Source organism: Trachinotus anak, unplaced genomic scaffold (genome assembly GCF_046630095.1).
Source record: "Trachinotus anak isolate AG129_WGS33_773 ecotype Australia unplaced genomic scaffold, CSIRO_AGI_Tana_v1 ptg000011l, whole genome shotgun sequence".
NCBI classification, from domain to species: Eukaryota; Metazoa; Chordata; class Actinopteri; order Carangiformes; family Carangidae; genus Trachinotus; species Trachinotus anak.
The window spans coordinates 7227730-7249423 of record NW_027273862.1 but is presented as its reverse complement, the minus strand read 5'-3'; the positions used below and the strand labels follow the sequence as shown (position 1 = coordinate 7249423).

The 21694-nt window shown below is 41.7% G+C and overlaps 1 long non-coding RNA gene across 4 annotated transcripts in view; it reads left to right on the top strand.

Moving 5' to 3' along the window:
- The window catches only part of LOC139627369 (uncharacterized), a 120120-nt gene that overhangs the window by 43943 nt on the left and 54483 nt on the right, over positions 1-21694 (top strand). The window contains exon 3 of one of the 4 annotated variants that reach the window (XR_011692562.1): positions 12550-20560. The exons of the other annotated variants lie outside the window; for them this stretch is intronic. This is a non-coding gene — a long non-coding RNA (uncharacterized lncRNA). Of the gene's footprint in view, positions 1-12549; positions 20561-21694 lie in introns of those variants that run through there. 4 annotated transcript variants of the gene reach the window in all.

Here is a 21694-nt window from a genome sequence, read left to right as displayed (position 1 = left end):
CATTTCCTGCAACAACATGAAAATGGCAACAAAATAAAAGACCCCAACTTATTTCCCAGATTTTGAGGCTATATGTATTTGTTGAATTAAACAGTAGAAAGTTAATACTTTAGCATTTTGTGTAATTTGAATTTTTTTCTTGCATATCCTGCTGACATGCACGCACATGCATACTTGGCCAGAGTTGTGAAAGCACAGTCGCATCAAGGAGTAGTGCCATTTGAGGTGGTAATAGTGCATGTCCAGTAGGTATTTGGCAGACAGACAGAAAAGTAATGTAGATAACTCTGTCAATGTTTTACTTCATCACTCATATTCTTCTGCTGTAGTTTTATCTCTCACTAACCCTGTCATGGAAACTGGAGTCATCTGAATTGTTAGCTCCTGTTTGGTGTGGCTTACATATTTTGAAGCTGTTGTCACTATGTGTTGCGTCATTGATAATTCATGTGGCTGTAGCAATATAATTACTCTAAATAGGATGTGGGGTATATGGGCACCACATGTTGCCATATGGGAACAGCTCCTGTGTATTTCCGCTCTTGTTGATGTGTACCACTTTCTCTATTATACTTCTCTGTGGTGTCTCTGATGTTATGTTTGATCTAACCTATACAGTATTCTCAGGAGATGAGAGGGACAGGTGTGTGGCTTAAATCAGTGTCCAGTTGGCCTGACGTTGTTGGTGTGCAGTGTAGTTTACAGTATGGCAGATAGTGTGTTTCAGGAGGTTTGTCTCACAGCTGGGTGCCAGACGTATATACATGTTTGCCCTGTGTCTCAGGCAATTTCCTCCCCTTATATCACTGTAAATGCTCACAGAGACATCGCCCCCTGTTTAAGGTTGCAGATATGTGCTGTAAAGAGGAAGAAGCCATTTGCCTTCTGGTGATATGTTCCAAACTGGGATCTAACTTTACACCTGCTGGTATCTGTTCTCATTTCCCACTCTTGGATGGGTCTTTGGCAAATTCACTGAAACATTCACTGCCATTAACTTTCTTTTTACTGGATTTGGATTCAGTCAGCTTGTGTAAATGGATGACAAATCATGTGGGCTTGTTGCCCTGTGAAGAAAGTGGTGGTAAAAATGGCTATATTTGGAATATGAGGGTGGTGGTAACTGTTAGTGAATAATGCAAAACAAATGTCTGTTGTCTTTGGAGAAACAGTAACAGAAACCTTTTGACCTTCTTCACCTCCCTGTTATGAAGCCAGTGCTGAGTTAACAGCTAGAGATGGGCTTGCTTCTCTCTGATCCTCTCATCTTGCTGTAGAAGCTGGTGGAGAGGTAGGCCGCCTGATAGCAGGGCCATATTGACACTGCTGGACCGCTGCAGCCCTTAAACCCACAAGAGGCTATCTGATTTCCTTCCAAGGGATCCCCAGAGAGTGAGAGCTTCCATTTTTCTTAACTTGTGTATAAGTAAACTGCAGGACCTGGCTGGGAGGTCAAATCAATCTCTGCTATTTATTACATAGAAATGTGACACTCCGTCTTAAATGCTCCCGTCCCAAGTGATTTAACCTCGTGTCTGCATTATGTCTGCAGAGTGTGCTCTGGTGTGCGTGTGTGCGTGTGCATGCCAGTGAGATGGGGAGCGGCATTTTACGACCATTGTGCCAAATTGTCTTTTTCTCCAACTTGTCTCTTGTAAACAAAGATGGGTTAATATGCTCTTTGAAGACAGTTTTATGTAAAGCTTTTAGCCCTCTTGTATGTATCATATTTACTGTAAGTACACTTCAAACACGGGGGCAGGCTAATGCAATGAGAATGAGTAAAGATTGTAGTCATGCACAGGTCAACTCTTAACACAGCGCCTAAATATGATCAGTATCTCATGCTAGTTGAGCACACTTTGATGCTTGTTCAGGTTATGTCTGTATTAAGTTGTTCAGACAGTGCAGGAAAATAGGACAGTGACACAGTCATTAGCCCCTAAAGAGGGATGCAATTCTGTTTCTGTGGGAAGCAGAGCTCTGTTTACTGCGTGACAATGTGATATTGTGCGGCTCATGCTGTCTTAATTGGAAACAGTCTCACCCCACAAAAGGTGCATAAGACCCCTGATTTTTGTGAGGCAGTCTCACCCCTCCCCTTTCCCACCACTAGCACCCCTTCCTCCCTCCCCCTGAAGAGCAGCAAAACCCCCTGAAGCATTTCCTTAATCCTCCGGAAGATCATGCTCTCCCACTAAATGTGGTACCTGTGGACAAACAATGGATTTTTCCATAATAATACGATGAAGATTTCATTATGAGTGCCTAATGGATGGATGGGTCTAGGTCTGAGCAGATACACAGAGAAGCTTCCTTTTGATCAGCAGCATAGGGTTAATCCATGGTAAGAAATAATGGAGGTTTGGAGGGGGGGGGGGGGTGGCGCAGTATTGAGCCAGGCTGAATTTACAGCTGAGAGGGCTCAGTAAAAGGATGATTTTTAGAGCCTCTCGCTGCGTATTGAAGGGAAGACTGTCTGACAAGTCATCAATGAGCCCCGGCGCTGTACTAAACTAATGAAAGCTGCATTTGATCTTCTTCGAAGAGGTTCAATACCACTCCTGCTATTATTTAAGTCCTTAGCTTCACCCAAACCTGTTTTCAGATCCACAAAAATCATTAAATTGCACAGTGAAGTAAACTGTGTTTGTAAGTATTGGATGAGGAGGAAATATCTAAACTGCTTATAATATATCCCTGTTGATTGCATCCAATAGACACTTCCTGACTTGTTTAATGCCTGTCTAAGTCTTACTGGTGATTTAAGTTCAGTTAACAGTGACATCTATGTAACGTAGTGTAGATGTGTAATTTATATTTCACAAATGTTACAGATGTGCACAGACAGATTTGCCATGAGCTTACACTTTGGCCATCTTGTGTGGTCTGATGGCTTTAGTCCTTGCAGTGACACTTCATCTCTAATGGGCTTGAATGTGAACTAGTCTGCAGGACAGCACTTGATGTTTTTTATGTGTGTTTTGACCTTGTCTATATTCAGCCATTCTGCTCTCAAAGAAGGCCACCTCAAAGTCAAACTCCTGTAACCAAACACCAGATCTTAACTATGTTCATAGATTTACTAAAAATTGTGAGGTGTGCTGCCAACTGTATTATTTTCTCATTGAACCAAAAATAATAATAAAGCCTGTTTGTTGAATTTATATTCAAGCTCAAATGTTTAGGACCACCCTGACCACACTTGAGAGGCAAGCAGGATGAAAGATTTGGTCTGAGCTTGTGCCAAGGAACAGGGCATGCATCATCTGCTAACATCAATGATGGGCCTGTACCGCAAACAAAACAGCCCATCCTCGCACTTGAACTGCAGTGATTCAAGGTTATGTTAACTGAAACATGTTGAAGTAATAATATAAACACTGTGATAAACCGGGAGTTTGGGAGATTTCAGTAATAAATCTGGCCAGAGGGGGGCTGAGTGAAATTTGTGATGACATCAAGTGGTTGTTAGTGTAAAAGTCCCCCATTATGCATCTGTTCTGCATCTATCTGACGTTCCTCCTGCAGCACATATAGTAGTGCATTTTACTGAATGTTGTAAATAAACAAATTAATACTGTAGATTGATAATTAAATACATATAATACACCCACAGTTGCCCCAGATTTAAATCTTTTACCCATTAAAGTTTACCCAAAAGAAGCTTATAACCAAAGGCATGCCTGGAGAAGTTGCCAAAGGAGCTGTCATAAATGCCACAAGAGAGGGAAAAAGAGATGGAGAGACTGGTGAATGGAGGAGCTAGAGAGAGAACAATGCAACATAAGGGCCGTAGAGTTGAATTCTCACCGACAGAGGAATACCGAGTAGAGAGAGAAAGAGAGAGAGAGAGAGAGAGAGGTAGAAGAGAGAGCTGCAGGGCCATGTAGGGGATAGGCCTGCTAATCCTCACATATATATTCTCCTAATTAATCCTGATTACCACTTTTTAATCGGCCTGCTCAGGCTGCCCTGGAATAAAGTGACACTTCCTAATGAATTAAACCTGCAATTTACAATTGGTGCACTATTCCCTCTGTTCAGCCCCCCATATTGGTCCCGTGTGGGAGCCTCCAGTCTGTCAGTGGCGTGTGGTCTCACTCCACACTAGTTAACTGCTAAATGCTTGGGTCACACCTGCGCCCTTTTATGGGGTCTGGCAAATCAGTGGGGTTAGTGTTGTGAAGGGAGTGATCAGTCCAGCCACCCGTCTTGTTAAGGATATGCGAGACAAAGACATTTATATGGAGAGTGGCAGCTGTATATCTGCTGTATAAGGTTTTTAGGATATTACAGATGAAAGCTTGCTGATGAAGCCACATTGTGTGGTCCTGTGTAGCTTTTAATTTACCAAAGCCCCTGTCCACTTTGAGTTCCCACAACATTTTAAAAAGATCTCATAAAGATTTACATGCCTCCGGCTTTGCTACTGCCCACCAGAGGTGTGATCAACCTCAACCCCTTGGTCAGTCTAGTGTCTAATGCAATGAAATGCGTTTAGGTGTAGAAAAGGTAAACAGATAGATTGCTGACCCTGCCTTTACTTCCGGGTCAGCAGCACCCGGTGGCCAAGTGGCTTGAGACCACGGCAGTAATGAACTCTGTCCCCCTGCGGTCGGGCCCTCTGCCTCCCTCATTTGAGTGGGGCCATCCCTGGGAGATGGGATCCTGTGAAGCAGTGATTGTTTCCACGATTAGGTGGGAAGAGTAGTGGAGCCGTGCTTGGGGATCCCTCCCATGGATTCACTCCCTCAACAGAGCCCAGGCTGAAAAACAATAGCCAGCTGTCGCACACTGGCTGATGTGCCTTTGATCAGCCAAATGAAGGCTGCTGGCATTTCATATGGAGTGGAGATTGCTTATCGATCTATATCAAAATATTCATGCTAATCCCGGGCAGCGGAGACTATTTTCAAGCCGGGTTAGCAATCAGAGCTGCCGTCCTGTCTGGAGCAATTCGCTGAGCTGGGAAGTCTAATCAGCTCAGGGTCCTGCAGTCAAATGCACTTTGCCGTTTAAATTTGGACCCCTGACATTGATGGAGGAGTCCAGAGAAAGGTGTTGACAAACCAAATTGTTTGTTCCAGCACTATTTTGCTAGAGATCAAGTCCAGAGTAATGCGCAGTGAATTTGTTCATTACTAGCTGGGGCTGGAGAGGAGAGGGCTGAGGTTTCACCCACTCTCCACTGCAGGAAGACTAGTGTTTCAGGTTTGGGGGATTGAGGGTTGGGGGGGGGTGCAGCTTGATGGTGATGGTGAGTTTATGCATGTGTTTGTAGTGTGTGTGTTTGGGTGTCTGTGCAGCTCCAGGGGATTGGTAGCTTTGGTGTGTGTGTGTATTGTTTGGTGGGGGTGATGTGGTTGTTACAATTGTTTTGGGGTGGCTGTATGAGTGTGTGACAGGGAGGTTGAAGGGGAACAGTCGGCTCGCTTTACTGGATATACAGGAGTAGTTTGTGTGCCTTGTGAACTGCCAGTGTATCATCAGCTGATTGGATTGTTTAAAACACGCTTCTGTATGAAGTATGGAATTTCTTTTTTACACCAATTTCATCTGTCATTTGTACAAATTTTTTCCCCAGATTATTATCCTTATTTACTTCGTGTTTCTTAACTTTTTCATTTTTCATGACAAGAGATATTAACAGACATCATGTTTATGTGTACAAAATAAATCAATCATGTAAGTGCATACCATAAGTCTTTACAGGATGTGTGCATGGCTTCTTTGATCACAGATTATGTTTCCTTACTTCCTCCTGCAAAAGCCCCTCCTCTGTCCAGTGACGCAGGGCTTTCTAAATCTGTCCCAGTACGTTAATACTGTCATGCAATTATTGTGCAAAGAAATCTGTGAAGAAAAAGCATTGCCAGAATGGAGAGATTATCCTCCTGGAGGGTTGAAGGGCTAATGTCTTGCCATATGGCCCAGATTGTAATGTGCAGTGTCCTGCTTCAGGGTCAATCATACATCAAGTATTAGTGTCAGGTGGGGATTAATGCTTAATGTTCCCTTACCTTCGACATAGCACACTGTACTCTACCTAGTTGTGGTTACTGCCCTGACATGATGTATTTCTCATGTTAGGTAACTGTTTTGTTCCGTAATAACAGTAACATGTTGCAAAAATCTAATTACAAAATGAAAATAAAGAGAATGTATTATCATACAGGGCAAGAAATAACCAAAGTTATAATTGTTATTATTTTTATTACTGTGATTATTGGAGTACTGTAGGTTATGAATCTTTTGGGGAAAAGGACAAACTTCTTTTCTTTGTCTGTTGCCTGTTTAGCAGCCTGTCACCTCTGAAAAAGTCTTCCTGTTTGTGCTGCTGCAGAAACCACCGATTAGCGAGATTATTGCTATTGTTGACTGATGCAGGGCCATACATTCTCACAGAGCGTGATTTACCCCACACTTATGGCATAATACGAGGCTTGTACACACTGCAGCCAAGGTTGCTTCTGTGTGCATAATCAAGATTTATTTTTCAGTTTCCACGCTGATATTTAGTTTATATAGATTATTATTCATCCAATATAGTGCGTGGATATGTATGCCAAAAAAGAAGCTGTAATTTGATGCAGAGTAGAGCATATTATACATAACCATATATTATTTGGTTATTGCTGCTGTTAAAAGCGTCTTAGTTTTTTTCTCAAGGCATTTCTCTGTCACTTTATAAGGAATGTGTATACAGTACTTGTGCGAGATAGTAATTGCTATGGATCTTGTGGTTGCCTTAAATGGCCCAATGTACCCTGGCAGCCTTTGTCACCTGGTAGTGTGTTAAGCCAAGTCCTGGCTAGGGCATTAACCTAAATGACTATATAAGTAATTAACCTCATAATCCCTTTTTGACTGATTAGAAATGATAGGTTCTTGTTCAGCTGACACGAGTGCCTCTCCATATGAATCCTCTCAAAACAAAGTGGCAAACACAAATGTCAGGGGGGCCAAAACATACTGTGTATTGTAACCTTGAGAAACATGATGATGGAGAGGGTGGGCTATGGGGAGGGTGTGACATGGCAAGGTGAGATGTGAGATGTTTCTCTGTGTGTATGTGTGTGTGAGGTTCACATATGTCAGATGGCAGGATGTAAGGTGCAGGTGTCGCCAGGCTTTGGTGATGCCTGTCACCTTGTGAATAAACAGCAGTTGTTCTTTGGGGAAGGCGGGACTGATTCATGCAAGACTGGAGGAACATGGCAGATGGATGTACTTTTTCATATGTGTAAATAGTCGCAGCTAGCTATTAACATACCTCCGTGCAGATGGCAAACTGTAATAAAGTACAGGTGATAAAACAAGCCTCCTCGTCGATGGCTGACGCCCAGCCGATGTTTGTTCATTTTTACATACAGTGCAATATGTTCTGTAGCACAAGGGCACAATAACTAGTGGGGATATTTAGGAGCGCTTGTTGTTCCTGAATAGTAAACAGTTTTAATGTTGCAGTAAAAGCAGTTTGATCTGGTTTTGCTTCACATACCAGAAGTTGAAAATTTAATTTTGTATTCTTACTACACTCACTTGTTTGACATCATATTTGATCTAATGAAATACTTATAAACGCACACAGATCCTGAACATATTTTCCTCTTCTACTGACACTCCAGTGTGAGGTTGGAATTGTGTTTCCTGATTTGAGCAACATGCTAGAGCCAGCTAGTGTAGGAGCAGCAACATGAGTGGTTACATGTTGGTTCACGGGTGTAAGCTGACGTCGGAGCCACTCTGGCCCACAGCTGGTTCCCCTCCAACTAGATGATCTGCTCCTTCCTGACTCCAGAGACCAGAGGAAGAGGCTGAAACCCAGACAGAGTGTGAGAGCAGCTGAGACAGACGGGTAGACGCGTAGAAGGGGGTAGAGAAACAGTTGAGGGGAAGCGTGAGTGAGAGGAAAAAAAAGTGGGGGCGCGTGGCGTCAGCATCCAGATGCATCACAGCCACTCGCCACAGCGATGTGTGTGTTTGTGCAGGGTGTGCATGCATTTGTGGAGCCCAAGGACTTGTCGTCTGTCTGCTGCTGGTTGTGGCAGCCAGCTGTCAGGGGAGCTCAGGGAGAGAGTGGAGGCCAGGTGAAAGGAGGGCCAGCGGCAGACGAGGACTGGAGCCAGCGCTCGCTCACTCCAAATGAATGGTGACAAGAGCGCGAGAGCCATTGATCCACTGGTCAAAGCACCCCTAAGGCTGCAACCTAATGTGCTGAAAAAAGAAACATCAGCCCCGGTTGGGGCTCTGGGAGGGAGACAATCCTCATCGGATGAAACACACCTTTCACACAACATGCAGCAGATCAATAGAAAGAGCTGGTGGACACGGTCATCAAATACATTTACATTCATTATGGACAAAATCATTTGCAGAATTATATTTTTTCATGCTGTAGAAAGAGACATAAGACATAATTCAGAAAGCTAAATGAGTGTATACAGATCTCAGAATAGCAAGATTGGGTTTTATTTTATTCTTAAGATTATTTGCATACATTAAACTTCATATTAAAGTCCACATCAGATAAGCATGTAAGCATGTGTTGTTGTTAATAATACAATGAAGCATGTTTTATATCTGACAGACATTTTAAAACAATTAAATATATAACAGCTCTTTTGCCAGTACGGCAACCACTGTGTAAGAAATACCTCTGAGAAGTGTTATTCATTAAATGTGTAACATTTATTGTAATTTCTTAGTCAGGTGTTGAAAAAGAAAAGATTTTTTTAAAGCCTCTCCAATAATTTGTGCTGCAACAAAAAACATAGTTCATCACACATCTCTCTGACTTAAAGCCATGTCTTATGAATTGTTGTTTGAGTAATGCCTCGGAGCTACAGTACATATGTTGGAGGTTAACAAAAAATATGCAGCGAAAATGCATGTAAGATGCAGCAGAGGAAGTAGCCTAAGAGCCTTAGCAAACAGCAGACAGGCATAAAACATTACATTACAACAGCATTGTTAAATGTAGTTCCAATAACTACATGTCAGTATGGATAATTACCTGTTGTGGTCCACCTGGCTCTTCACTATTCATTAAAAAAAAAATTACATGAATACAAAACATTCCCTAAAATTAGTTTTTAGCAAGAACACATTAAAATTCATCAGTCACATTGTGAATATTGACTTGTGTCCAAGTGCTCTGATATGGGTCTTACTTGGTGCGGTGACACTTGATTGGCTGGTGTAACCTGAGCCAGGCAGCAAGGCAAAGAAGGACCCTCTGTGGGCGTAGCACTGAGCTGATTGATTGGTGATACAAGCTGAGGGAGATGATTGATTGATTGATTGAGGTTGGTTAGGTGACAAACAATGCAGCGCCTAGCCCATCAAGGTGCAGTCCTGTCAGTGACAATAATCCCTGATTGCCTCTGCTCCCTCTCTCCCCCTCCTCCCACCCACTTCCCTTTTACACCTCTCCATCCCCTCCTTTGGGACTACACATATAGTTGTATAGGTCCACGCAAGAACACTAAGACACATACCAACAAACATACAAAACGTGGACCCTACTACGGCATTGCACATACAAGCACATTTGTACTTGTTCATGTGTGTAGACACTGAATTCAGGACTCAAATGTTCAAATCTTTTCTTCCACTGTTCACCTTCAGCCTTATCCAGTCACCTCAACTCAACTGGTAAATATCAGCGGCATAAGTAAATAGCTCTATTTTTCTTTACTACACACCTGCATGTGTGTTTGTGCATGCGTTTGTGTGGGTGTTCCGCCCACTGTTGCTCTGCACACAATGTTCAGAGCAGAGCAGCCAATGGCCCTGGGCCTCTCACGCATATTATTCATATTAGTGTTGATTCTAAAAAATTAGTCGCCAGGATATCCCTTTGAGATTGCAGAGATTATCAAGCTCAACTTCAAATACTTCCCAGATTCGGTTAGATCACCACACAGCATCCATTAGCTGGCGAACTTTGTTTCAGGGCATCAATCAGGTGGTGTTATGCACTAGCCAGAGAGAAACATGGGTGTCTTAGTTTTCCTTTGCTTTTGAAAGTTCCCCCACTCAGTGCATAGCTAATACTGCGACCAGCTATTATCCATAGATTCATCTGATAATATGAATTTCTATAATAATTTCATTAAGACCTTCACAACATCCTTTGTTTCTGATTTAACTTATTCAAGATTTTAAGTTTGCTTTCTTGCATAATGTTTCCTACATGTCTGACAGCCTTCCCTGGAGCTCTTCCGCTCAACGTGGGCCAGTTGGCAGGTCTGCTCTGCACATTTGGTTCATGTCCCACACATTTCCTATCTGGTGGGCATCACAGGCATTTGCTTTAATTGCTAGGCGTTCTCCGACTGAGTGCAGCTTATTTGTATGTTTGTTTGCCTCCCTGCCTGAGCTATTGGTAATCTATTCTCCCTTCTTAGCAGGAGGAAACTCAGGCAGCCAGTGTCTGGATTCATTGAACTGGCAACAGAGTTAGTGCATTATCATGCTGAGTTAGACATGGAGACATACTTGGCTGGCTTTCCTTGATTGCAATTAAAGACCAGATAGCTCAACTTTTCTCAATAGTTTGGAGTAGTCGTACATTTCCATAAGATGTAGAGACAAGACTAAATAAAAGAGAGGGAAAGACCTCTTGTGTTCAGATGTTTCTCTATTATTATTTGTTGCAGGGCTGTATGTGACAATGATCCATACAGTATTCCTTTGCACCAGTGTTATTGAGAGATTAGGATTTCTTATCCTTTGGAGGAAAATACATGGATAATCTCTGAGGAGATCAAGTGCACAAAAAGCAGATTTTGTTGATAATCCATCTCTGAATAACAGATCTACAAGTCAACAACACTAATTGTGGTTGTCTAACAATTATTTCCTTGTTTTGTATTTTTACCCAAAAACAGATTAATTAAAACTGGAATTTATCCTGTAGGATGAGATAAGAGGTACGACACATCCCACTGTTGTGATAACATTGTTTATTATAAATGATACCATGCAGGGACTGGGATGAAAGCTGTTTATCTAAGATAAAAAGACCTTGAGAATAGGGACTACAACCAAAATGTGGAATTAGCTCAAGGAGCAATAATATAATAATTTTGTCATAAACAAAACTCAAACATTCAATCAAATAAGTTCCAGCATCTTATCTTATCATAAATGTTTATGAGTTAATACTGTGTCCTTGCTGTTCTTTAAAAATACACTTAATGGAATAGAAAAACAGAAAAACAAGCTCTTCAGCCTCAGCCTTATATCTTCACTCTCATCTTTTTTCAGTCCCATCATTTTTTATGTTGTACTTGCGCTCAGAATACAGAAACAGCTTAATAAAATGTGAATTTTAGGAATATGACATTGTCATAATCTAATACTACATAGGTTTCCAACCCAAATTGAATGCAAGTCATGGTTCCTGCTGCATGCTGACAATGCTCTGTTAATATAAGATAGTATTTAAATTATGGCCAGCAAATCATCTGTAACAATATGTGTGTTATGGATCTCTTGCCCCAGAAATAACTCAAAACACAACTTCACTTTGTGACAGGGGCATTTGACCTTGTCTAAACAGGCGGGTAAATCCAGCACAAAACCCAGTAATCCTCTGCACTAAAACTGCCCTGAGTTGCTTGACCGTTTCTGACAGACTGCATGCTGTGTCTCTCCTCAGCTCAGTCAACTTCACAGTGAATCACTAAAATTAACAAGGTTACACAAAAACTTTGTATCATGCTCACAACACAATAACCAACACAAATCCCCTGCTTTATAATTTATGTGCCAACTCACATGCGCCCGGCAGGTTGAACAAAGGACATGGAAATGTACGTCTCATATTCACATTTCTGAGAACCACACTCACATTGCTACAACAGCATTTATCGCAGCAGTGATGTACAATGAGTTTGCTGAATAATCTAGTAATGCTTGAACCTCCTTAACCTGACTCACTCATAGTTGCTCTGTGTGTCACAGTCAAGCAGAGACCCAAGCACACTGTGGCAGTATTACTTAAAGCAACTAAAGCATGGTGCCATAGATTAATACCGCTGCATACTAAGGTCTTGACACAAGTGTGAAATATGTTTAGTGTGCATAATAATGACATCTGTTACCCTCCACGCTAGCTCTTAGCATAATATTAACTGAAGACTCAACAGGTTTAAGTACAGCATGTGTTCACACTGTGATAGCGTCTTTAATTGAAATATGACTGAGGTGTAATGAAGATTAGATTAAAGCTGGAGATAATTGTCTGACACAAAGATAATTGAGTTGCAATCCTCAGGCAATGAAGAATAGCTCAGGGAGAAGAAAGAAATAATCATGACCCTTTGCTAGAGAGGAATAAACTCATTTCTCCGTGATGGGGGACATAAATTCAGCAGTGAGATTAAAGAGTGATTAATCAAAGCAGTAATCCACAATTTGAGTGGAATCAGAATGACATGTCTGTTTTATGTAATTTACTTTTCTGTCCTCTCCCAGAGTTCTTTTTTTTTATTTATTTATTTCCCTTCTTCTGAGATCTCTCATCTATGCTTACAGGATGACTTGATGACTCAACTGATTGCAGGCAGGAAGAGAGGCTGGCAAAATGTTTTCATCTCTCTCTCCCCCTTGAAATAGCACAGAACAGCGTTTGTGCCCTCCCAAACATATGGTCCCACGTTAGTGCCTGGGCTGGTTCAAAAGGGATTAGAGCCTGTGGATCCAAGTGTCTCTGTGTCAGCGGTGGCACCCCGCTGCATTCTCAAGCCTCTGCACAGCCAAGCACCAAACACTGTCAGACGTTCACATGTGAGCTCACACACTGACACAATCAAGTACACCGCATTGACCTTTAGGCCTGCATGTTTTTTCTTGAGAGAATGACCCTTTTTCTTTGGGTGTTACCCCTAATTAATCATTTTTTTAGGTTGTTGCAACAGAGGTATAATAGTGTTTCCAGTCAGAATTTAGTTTGAAACAAGATTACACTGAGACTAGCACACTAGTACGGTAATGTCAACTGGGATGGTAGAAGATTGGATTAATGAAGGGTCTGAGTCAGACACCAGACAAAGGCGGCAAGCAACAAAGAAAAGATACAGATTTGATGTATGTTTCGGTTGTTTTTGTTTTGCATAGAGAACAGTAAACATAGAAGACTAAAACTAAAACTGAGCCCTTACTGTGAAACGCACAGGGTCAACTCCTTAGTTAGGTGAAAGCTGTGGTTTATTCAAGCACATACTAAAAGCACTCTGAAAGTGCGTACCTCTGTAAAGCACAGTCCACTAAATGTCAATATTGGAAAATGTTTAGATTTGTGTAATCTGCATTTGAAAACTGGATGTGCATCAGAATGTGGAAAATAATATTTGTTTGTAGATCACTTTTCAAAATCCACATTACAAAGTTATGTTGGGATTTTTACTTTAAAATATGTTCAGTTCATGAGAATGGGAAGGCAAGAGAGTTACAATATGCCCATATGTCAGTGCCTGTGTGAGGTTGTGCTTACTGCAGCCAAATACTAATTCAGCATGCTAACATGCTGAAAATAAGAATGCTAACACACTGTTTGCAGGTATAATTTAACATGTTCACCATCTAAGTTTTGCATGTTAGTGGTCTAACATTTGCAAACCACAGCTCAGATTGATGGCATTATTGTTAAGTTTGCATGTATTTGGATTTGAACCATTTTAAAATGTTGGCCCAATGATGGCACTACATGAAAAGTCAGAGTATCTGGGGATTATTGTAGCTCGTCCTGGAAGGTGAGACATGAATGTCTGCTACAAACTTTATAGTAAACAATCGAATAGTTCTTTGATTAATGATTGATTTTTGTACTAAACCTATGATGAGCAGTCACAAGTAGATGTCTTAAGGGGACCAAAGGCAACACATTGAAGGTAAAGGAAACCATGCTTTGAAAAATCCCTGGATTTGCAACATGACAGTTTTTTTGCCCAACTTTCCACTAAATCTCATTGAAAGATAACCTGTTCACTCACAAACAAACAGACAAGAAAACAGAGGCAAAATGTTACTGTCTTGGTCGAGTCTGCAAACCAACGCTTGTTGAGGGGTCAGGGATGCCTTTAAAAATCCTAAGAAGACAAATGTGTCATCTTATTCGGCTGTTTCTATTTTGGGTAAGTTCAGTTTGATTGTTTGGACTCTGCCTTAAATTTCAGGTTTTGTCAGTTTACATCTGCAGAGCACTAGTGTGACATTTCGGAGATCAGATTCACCTGACTCTCTGGAATTCCTCAAATTGAAAAATATAGATTTTTGGATGAAAGGACCTGAATTGAGCAGGGTTAAAGGTCAGTCAGGCTTCATGCACCCAGAGGCCTATTTTAGAGAGGTGAATAATTTAAGCTGAGCTCAGAGGGGTCGGTGGTGTATCATTACAACACAAGAAGAATGTGGATGAAAAAGGCAAATTACCAAGGGCAAAGGCCACAAGTAGGAATCATCCCTAATTAGTGATTACCATGGATACCGGCTCAGTGTGTGGAGTGAAACAAAGACTGGCATAACAACTGACCGTCAGCTAAAGATAGGTAGAAAGAACACATGTATCTCACCGACCAGCAAGTAAGCAATGAACTGATCTGACAAAGTGTAACTTGTAATTAGCTGAACTGGATATGTCACAGATAAAAACCTGGGTACTCTTCCAATCATTGACTGGTTTGATAGAGATACGCGTCAGATTCAAATGTTAAAATGCTTATGATCATGTGCATGCATCACCCTTCATTTTTAATTTGACATAATGACGTCATTATTGTGCCCCACATTCATCTATTGAGTCAAATGTATTCATGGTGCGCTGTGCAGACATATATTCAACTCACCTGTTTGCACCACCAGCTGCCTTGTGTGCAGTTCTCATGAATGAGTTAGACCTATAGATTTTTAGGCACATCTTCAAGGACTAAAATCATAAACAATTGCTGCAGCAAGGTCACAACCTCAACATCCAAATGGTTAATCCCCGAGCTGATGATAACAGATCAACAAAAAGGAAAAAAGATGTTATCTGTGAATCGACTGTCTGCTATTGATGTTGGTGTCATTATCTCCAGATTGGCTCTGAATTAGAACAATGGCCATTTTAAGTACCATTTCCTTTTCCTTCCAGCCTGCTGCATGTGGTACACATTAGGCATCTTGCCATTAGTCCAGATATCTTTGTTTCTATCTTGATTCATGCCCTCTCATTTCAACAGATTTATAATAACTTGGCATTAAATGACAGAGGTTCGTGTTTTATTTTGCAAGTTTAGTTTTTCCATAGTGTTAGCCATTGCTAATAATTTATATTGTATCATGTTGCTAATGTTTGACGTTTTGTGTCTTCAGTTTAGTTAGAACAATGAGATCTGAAATTACATATTACTGTGATAAAATCATTTTCTGCAAAAGTTTAAGGTATTATTAAAACAAATAAAAAACAAAAATAAAATTACAATGAACGTAAATGCATCCCCATATATTTCGTGCTTTTTAGTTGTTAACTTTCTTGTATGGTGACAGTATTCACACTTAGGGGAAAAAAAGAAACAAAAGTCGGTTTCACTAACATTATGAATGACCAGCAACAGGAGACAGGAAAAAAAGATGTTTGTTTGGTTCAGCATTGTACAACACTGTAAAAACATGTTGATTGGACGGGAATCTACAGTCCCATCTCTTTGTGGGTATCTATAGGCGGCCAGTAGAAGTCAGGGCACAAAGAGGAAGGTGCTGGGAGGTGGCAGACAGTGAGCTGTTACATACTACAGCACACTGGGTGATAGGAGGAGCCAGGAGGACAGAGAGTGTTGTTCCCAGAAGTCAACTGCAGTGAGGCGGGGCGTCAGCCTGCACACCAGCGACCTGCCTTCCCTCTGCCTTCCCAGCTGCTGGGAAAGATGGAGATACCAGCAAATCTGTGTTTGTTCAGCCACTCCACAAATATCCCCTCTCCAGATTGCGTCTGGCTGAGGAAACGGCACTTGACTGGGATTCTGAAATGATTATTGGTGGCAGTGTCCTTCTGGGGCTGCTTTTCTAAATGTGCCAATAAATTTCACATGTCCAGCTTTGTTTTGCTTTCATTAGGCCTCTAATCTCCGTCCCAGGGCCAGGCCGATTCTGCCATGAGTGAACTCTCTGTTTTCTCTAGAGCCAGTGATTAATGACTGGACAGCATCATTACCAATGCTCTGCTCTGGAGTTACATATCTGCCTCTGCTGACACAATTCAACAAACACAGCAACACTGCACCCACTGCACGTGTGCACGTGTGTTTGTATGTGTTTATGTGTGCCTGAATGTGGTCTGCTCTTCAGTTTAATAACAGGCATGCGTCTCCTAGAATTATGTTTTCTCAGGTATATGGTTTATGTTGTTTGTAATATTGGATTCAACCTCTTGGCTCACACAGTGACAGTCACCACACAGATTATAAGTTTTACAGTCTATGGTTTATCTTCATATCTCTGAAGTCTCAAACAGGGTGAAATGATTGCTGATGGACTAAAAGGATCTGACCTGCCAACAACCCCTCCTCTTTTACAACGCGGGCATTGTTCATCTTTTCCTCTTAAAACTCATATGGCCATAGCAGCCAGCTATTAACTTGACATTTACAGTACTTTTATCAACTCTTGAGTGCATTGATTCATAACAGTCATGTAAGCACTCATCTCCTGGGATATTAGTCACCCATCCCCCTGATGCTGTAATTTCATATTTTCACTCTCTGTCTCAGCCCTGTGCCCCAGGCATGGAGACATATGCACGGCCCAACAAACCACAGCACCATAAACCCCGTCTTTGTGTGCTGCATTATACATCCGGCTAAGCTGAATGTGAATGTGTTTCCACATGACTAATAGATGATGCGTGCTGTCTGCCAGGCCAGGTTTAATTCTAGTTGAAGGCCAGACAGTGTGCGTTGGGAACAGGAAACCCAGGGTTTTGTGTTTTTTTGTGTTTTTTTTCTGTGAGGTCAATGAAACACAGTCACCTGTAGAGTGGAGCCAGCAGGTGCTCTGCCTCTCAGGTCTCAACACCTTTACTGTCTTGGAAACATATATGCTGCCTGCAAACTGGCTGCTAGAAGAGAGGGGGAGATGAGGAGATTTCCCCGTGGAATTGAACAGTTCTCTTTACATATATGTGTAAAATGTGTTAATAACTACACCACAAATATTGTACTAAATATGCATAATTATTGCTCTGTATTTACAAGATCCCATTTTATGCTCTTCACACCGGTTGGGTGAGAATTTAATACTGCTTGTTTGTGAAATTTTGACACCATTTAAACTGTACTTTAAGCCCTAGATCCAGCAACACCAATTGTAACTCGACTTTATTTATAAAGCCCAATATCACAAATCACAAATTTGCCTCAGGGGGCTTAACAATCTGCGTGGTAATACAACACCCTCTGTCCTCAGACCCTAGCTCTAGACGCCCGGGGTGTGTGCCATAAATGGAAAAATCTTTTAAAATTGTCCATCTCTACTTTGATGAATGATATTTTCTCAGCAGTGAAGCTTCCAATGCTTATTTTTCCCTTTTCCAAGTGTTTTTTTTTTCATACCAGGTTGAGTATTTCCCCGGCAAGTGAACAAGCCTGTCATTCCCATATTAAAAACAATGCTGGCCCAATAAATGGACACCACCTGTTTAAACGGTCAGTGCCATGTTGGGGTCAAGCAGGGTCCTATTTGATTGGCCTCATCGAATGGTTGGAACACGCCGCATGCCCTCTGTGGTAACTTTAAAAAATGTTCAGGAAGTTTGGTTCACCCTTTACGGCCTAGGACACTTCCTACTACAGGAGTTAAGCACTCAGGACAGGAAACCATTTGCTGTGGCTGTAAGATCTCTTTAATGACTGTCTAACTAGAAACAGGCCGGCCTAATTCAGTGCCTGGAGCCAGCAGGAATGGCCTTGCATCTAGACGTTGTTAGGATATTTACTGCTTCTTCGATGGGAGTCTTTTTGACACTGCTGCAATAAAATTTACAAGGAATCCCTTTTTAGCGTGATGCAAAGCAAAGTGTGGTCAAGAGGGGAAGAAACATGCTTGAAAAAGTAGTGGGCCATTAAAGTTATCATTTGTCTTTGTTTATGTGAACTGGGAACTACGGATGGCTGACATTTAAACAGCATTTGATCGGCTTTGTCCCTGGTTACCTCAGAATGCTATTGGTTGATTGTCAGCAACATCTGACTTTGCAGTATGTCAGGGAGGGTAACAGTGTAGAGTTGTAGGACTTTAGTTTTAGTGTTTGTGAAAGGGTCAGTGTTGTCCTTGGAAGAAAAAAGCTGCTGATTCAAACATATTGAGCTTCTAATGCCCTCTAACTTTCTCTCGACTGCTGTCAAATGTTATATTTCAAAGCCGTCTTCTTGTCACGAGAGCTGCAGGGCAACCATATGTACTGTGGAACTCAGCACTGAACAACTTAGAGCCTTGGTAACTGTGGGAGTGGTTATGGATTAGGGGTGTTTGTGTACATGTTCATGTGTTACATGCCTATGTGGGTGTCCATGCACCACCGTACACAGTGTGTCAGTGCTCCCGCTGACTGAGGAAATGAGCTGGGACCACCAGAGGTGATTGTGCATGTGCAAGCGGAGACCAGGATTGGCTTGCTCCAGTCACTGACTGACTACGCCTGTTCTGTGACCCACCAAGCCTCATCCCCCCAACCTTTGTTTAATAAGCCCAGGGAGTGGTAACCCTTTTTTCTAAAGTGCCACCGTGTCTGGACAAACTGACACACTTCAGTTTCACTGCAACCCCTCCACCCTCCTCTCTCTTTCTTCCACTGTGGATTTAAACAAATGCAGTCAAACCCAATTAGGGGAGAGTGAGAGCAGCACAGGAGAGGCACTGGTAATAGTAACTTTGTTCAGCTGGTTCCTGCTGTGACCAGCCCTCATTTAAATGAGCCGCTTGATAACCCTCAGAAATACGATCCCAGTGAGAGAGGGAGAGAGGCAGTCTCTCCACTTTCCTCATTCCCAGCGGAGCGTCCTTTAACAGGCCTCTCACCTCTCTGTGAGGGGCACCACAGTGACACAGATGAGCCAGTTGGGACAGGGGAGAGAGGTATTCACGCTCTCTAACAACATGGTTAATACTTGTCATGAGAAATACTGTGGTGGCAAATGAGTAAACAATATTAATGGAATTATATTTTATTACCTCTTTTTCTTGTTATCAATCATCTACTTGATTCATATATTTCTTCAGGCCAGAAGAAGAATAATGAGGTTTACTCTGTGGGGAAATGTAAATTTATACTTTAAAAAGTTCTCAAATAAACATTTAAAGTCAACTTAGTAATCTCTGCTAACATACAGACACTTGCTGAATTGCTCAAATGTGTTAAACCCCACCCATCTGGGGCTCAGTTGGATAAAACAAGTGCTTAGAACAACTCCAATTTGACCTAGGTTTCCTGACAGCTCCTGAGCAAACTTTGAAGTGTTCTTATCATTGATTTTGTGTTTCTTGTTTAATGTGTCTCCCAGGCAGAGACCAGATGAGATGAGTGTTAAAGTACTGTTATTCACATCATTGCATGAGGTAATGGAACAATTGATGAGGTGTCCTACCACCTACTTGGTGAACAATTCATCAGAAAAATTCCATCATCATTCTTTACCTACCCAAAGCTATATTTGTGACAAATGGGTGATTTGGTTTCTGAAGACGAGGTCTATTGCACAACATTGCTGAGGAGGGAAACCAAGTATCTTTAAAAACAACCTATATCTTATTGTTTTGAGAGAAATTGATGTCGGGGATGCAATTCAATCTTGCCATGGATGTTTAAACGTTTTGTGACCCCAGAGATCACAGCACACATTGAATACATGAATAATAATGTAAAATGTCAAAAGAAGACGGGGAAAAAAAACATACATGCTTTCATGTACTTCTGAGCAGGATTCAGCAATATTACTCTTTATTCACAGAAGGCAGGAAATAAGGAATAATTTACAAACCTGAACTAATTCATTTATTCCAAAAAAAGCAAGTTAATTAAGAATTTCTTTCTGGAAACACTGTATGTAAAGGTTGTGTAGATGGGCATCGCAAGGGCATAGCAAGTGCTAAACCCTCTAGATGTGGGGCTTGATGGGGGGAGTCAGAGAGCTTTGATCTGTTCCCCAATATGTTTCACAGCTGATCTTTGAGCTGCGCTGCAGAGCTGCTGTAGGCAGATGGCCCTTTTGTCACTGTGAGAATAAAAATCCAATAAACATGGTAATTATATAAAATGCGGGACACTGTTGACAGGATCAATGGGCTGCTTTTTCTTCCTGTTCTGGGCCTGAGAATGGCAAATACGATTTATGAGAGTTTTTGTACCATACGCACCAGCTGATAGCCACAGTGGTGCTAGCCCAACGAACAAACACAAGGCCCACCTGGAAGTAGATAAATGAAAGACATATCGCCACCTTTGTTTCCCTATCAGAGGGTTTTCCACTCTGTTGAAGTTATGAGAAAATCAAATAAAAGGTGTTGGGAGTAATACTAACTGCATGTTTTACCAGAAACTAACACAAAACATTTGAAATAACAACTTAGTACCTCTCCTCATACCAAGGGTTTGTTCAGAAAATTACATGTGATTGAATGTCTCCCCATTGCACTGATAGCAGATCAGAGAGGGGAGCCTGTTGGGTCTTTGATAGGCAGTTAATGGTCCATGAGGCATTGGGAAGAGATATCTCTGAGAATCCACAGGTCTCATTGCTGTTATTCCCTTCTCCTCCCCTCGCTTCAGCAATCAAGCTGTTACACCAGCCTGTGTTTCTATTGGCACTTTAAGAGACATGATTTACAGGACCATGAGGTCGATGTCAGCTCTAGAAAAATGACAAACAATAAAAACAGGTGGAATCACACTCAAACAGCCACAGGACAATGGTATGACACCTATGGCATGGCAGAGATACATTTTAATGTCCTCTTTTGTGTGAAATGAAAGCATTCACTTGTACTTACGGGTCAGAGTACAAGACAAATGTGTGTCATTCAACAGCAAAGGCAAGATAAATGCTTGGGGTCCTTTTTTATAGCAATTTTCTAACCAGTTTATTTGGTAAGCAGGGAGGGGTGATGTTCAATATGTGTTTGGCAGTGTGAGGCAAAGTCACAGCCCAGGCATAGCACTGTTACATTAATAACACAGATGTGGGGGTGGGCTGGGGTAGAGGGGTTACACGGTCAGGCCCTATTATACGCCACACTGAGGAAGCCTTTGTGGGTGCTGGGGCCACACTTTAAGTGGCTCTTTATTTTGGCTCTCATTACACGCTTCAATCCCACAGCAGATACTGTTGTATGTGTGTGCAAGGGACTTGAATGTAATGCAGAAGTCCCTCTGAGGAAGCCAGTGTCACTAACCAAACATTACTTTCTCGCCTGCTCTGTTGGGCTCAGTGAAGCCTCTTAACAGTCCTGCAGTCTCACTGGAGCCCCACTGGATGCACAACACCAGACCCTGATTTATGCAGGCGCTTTTATTTGACATTTTTGTCAAACTTGATTACAATTATGTATATCAGAGCCCTTTTTGTTGCTGTTGATTGTTGCAGGGTGTTATAATCAGATTAATGTGAAAGGCCACAATGGCAGGCGCAGCTGTTTGACAGGCTACAGGCGT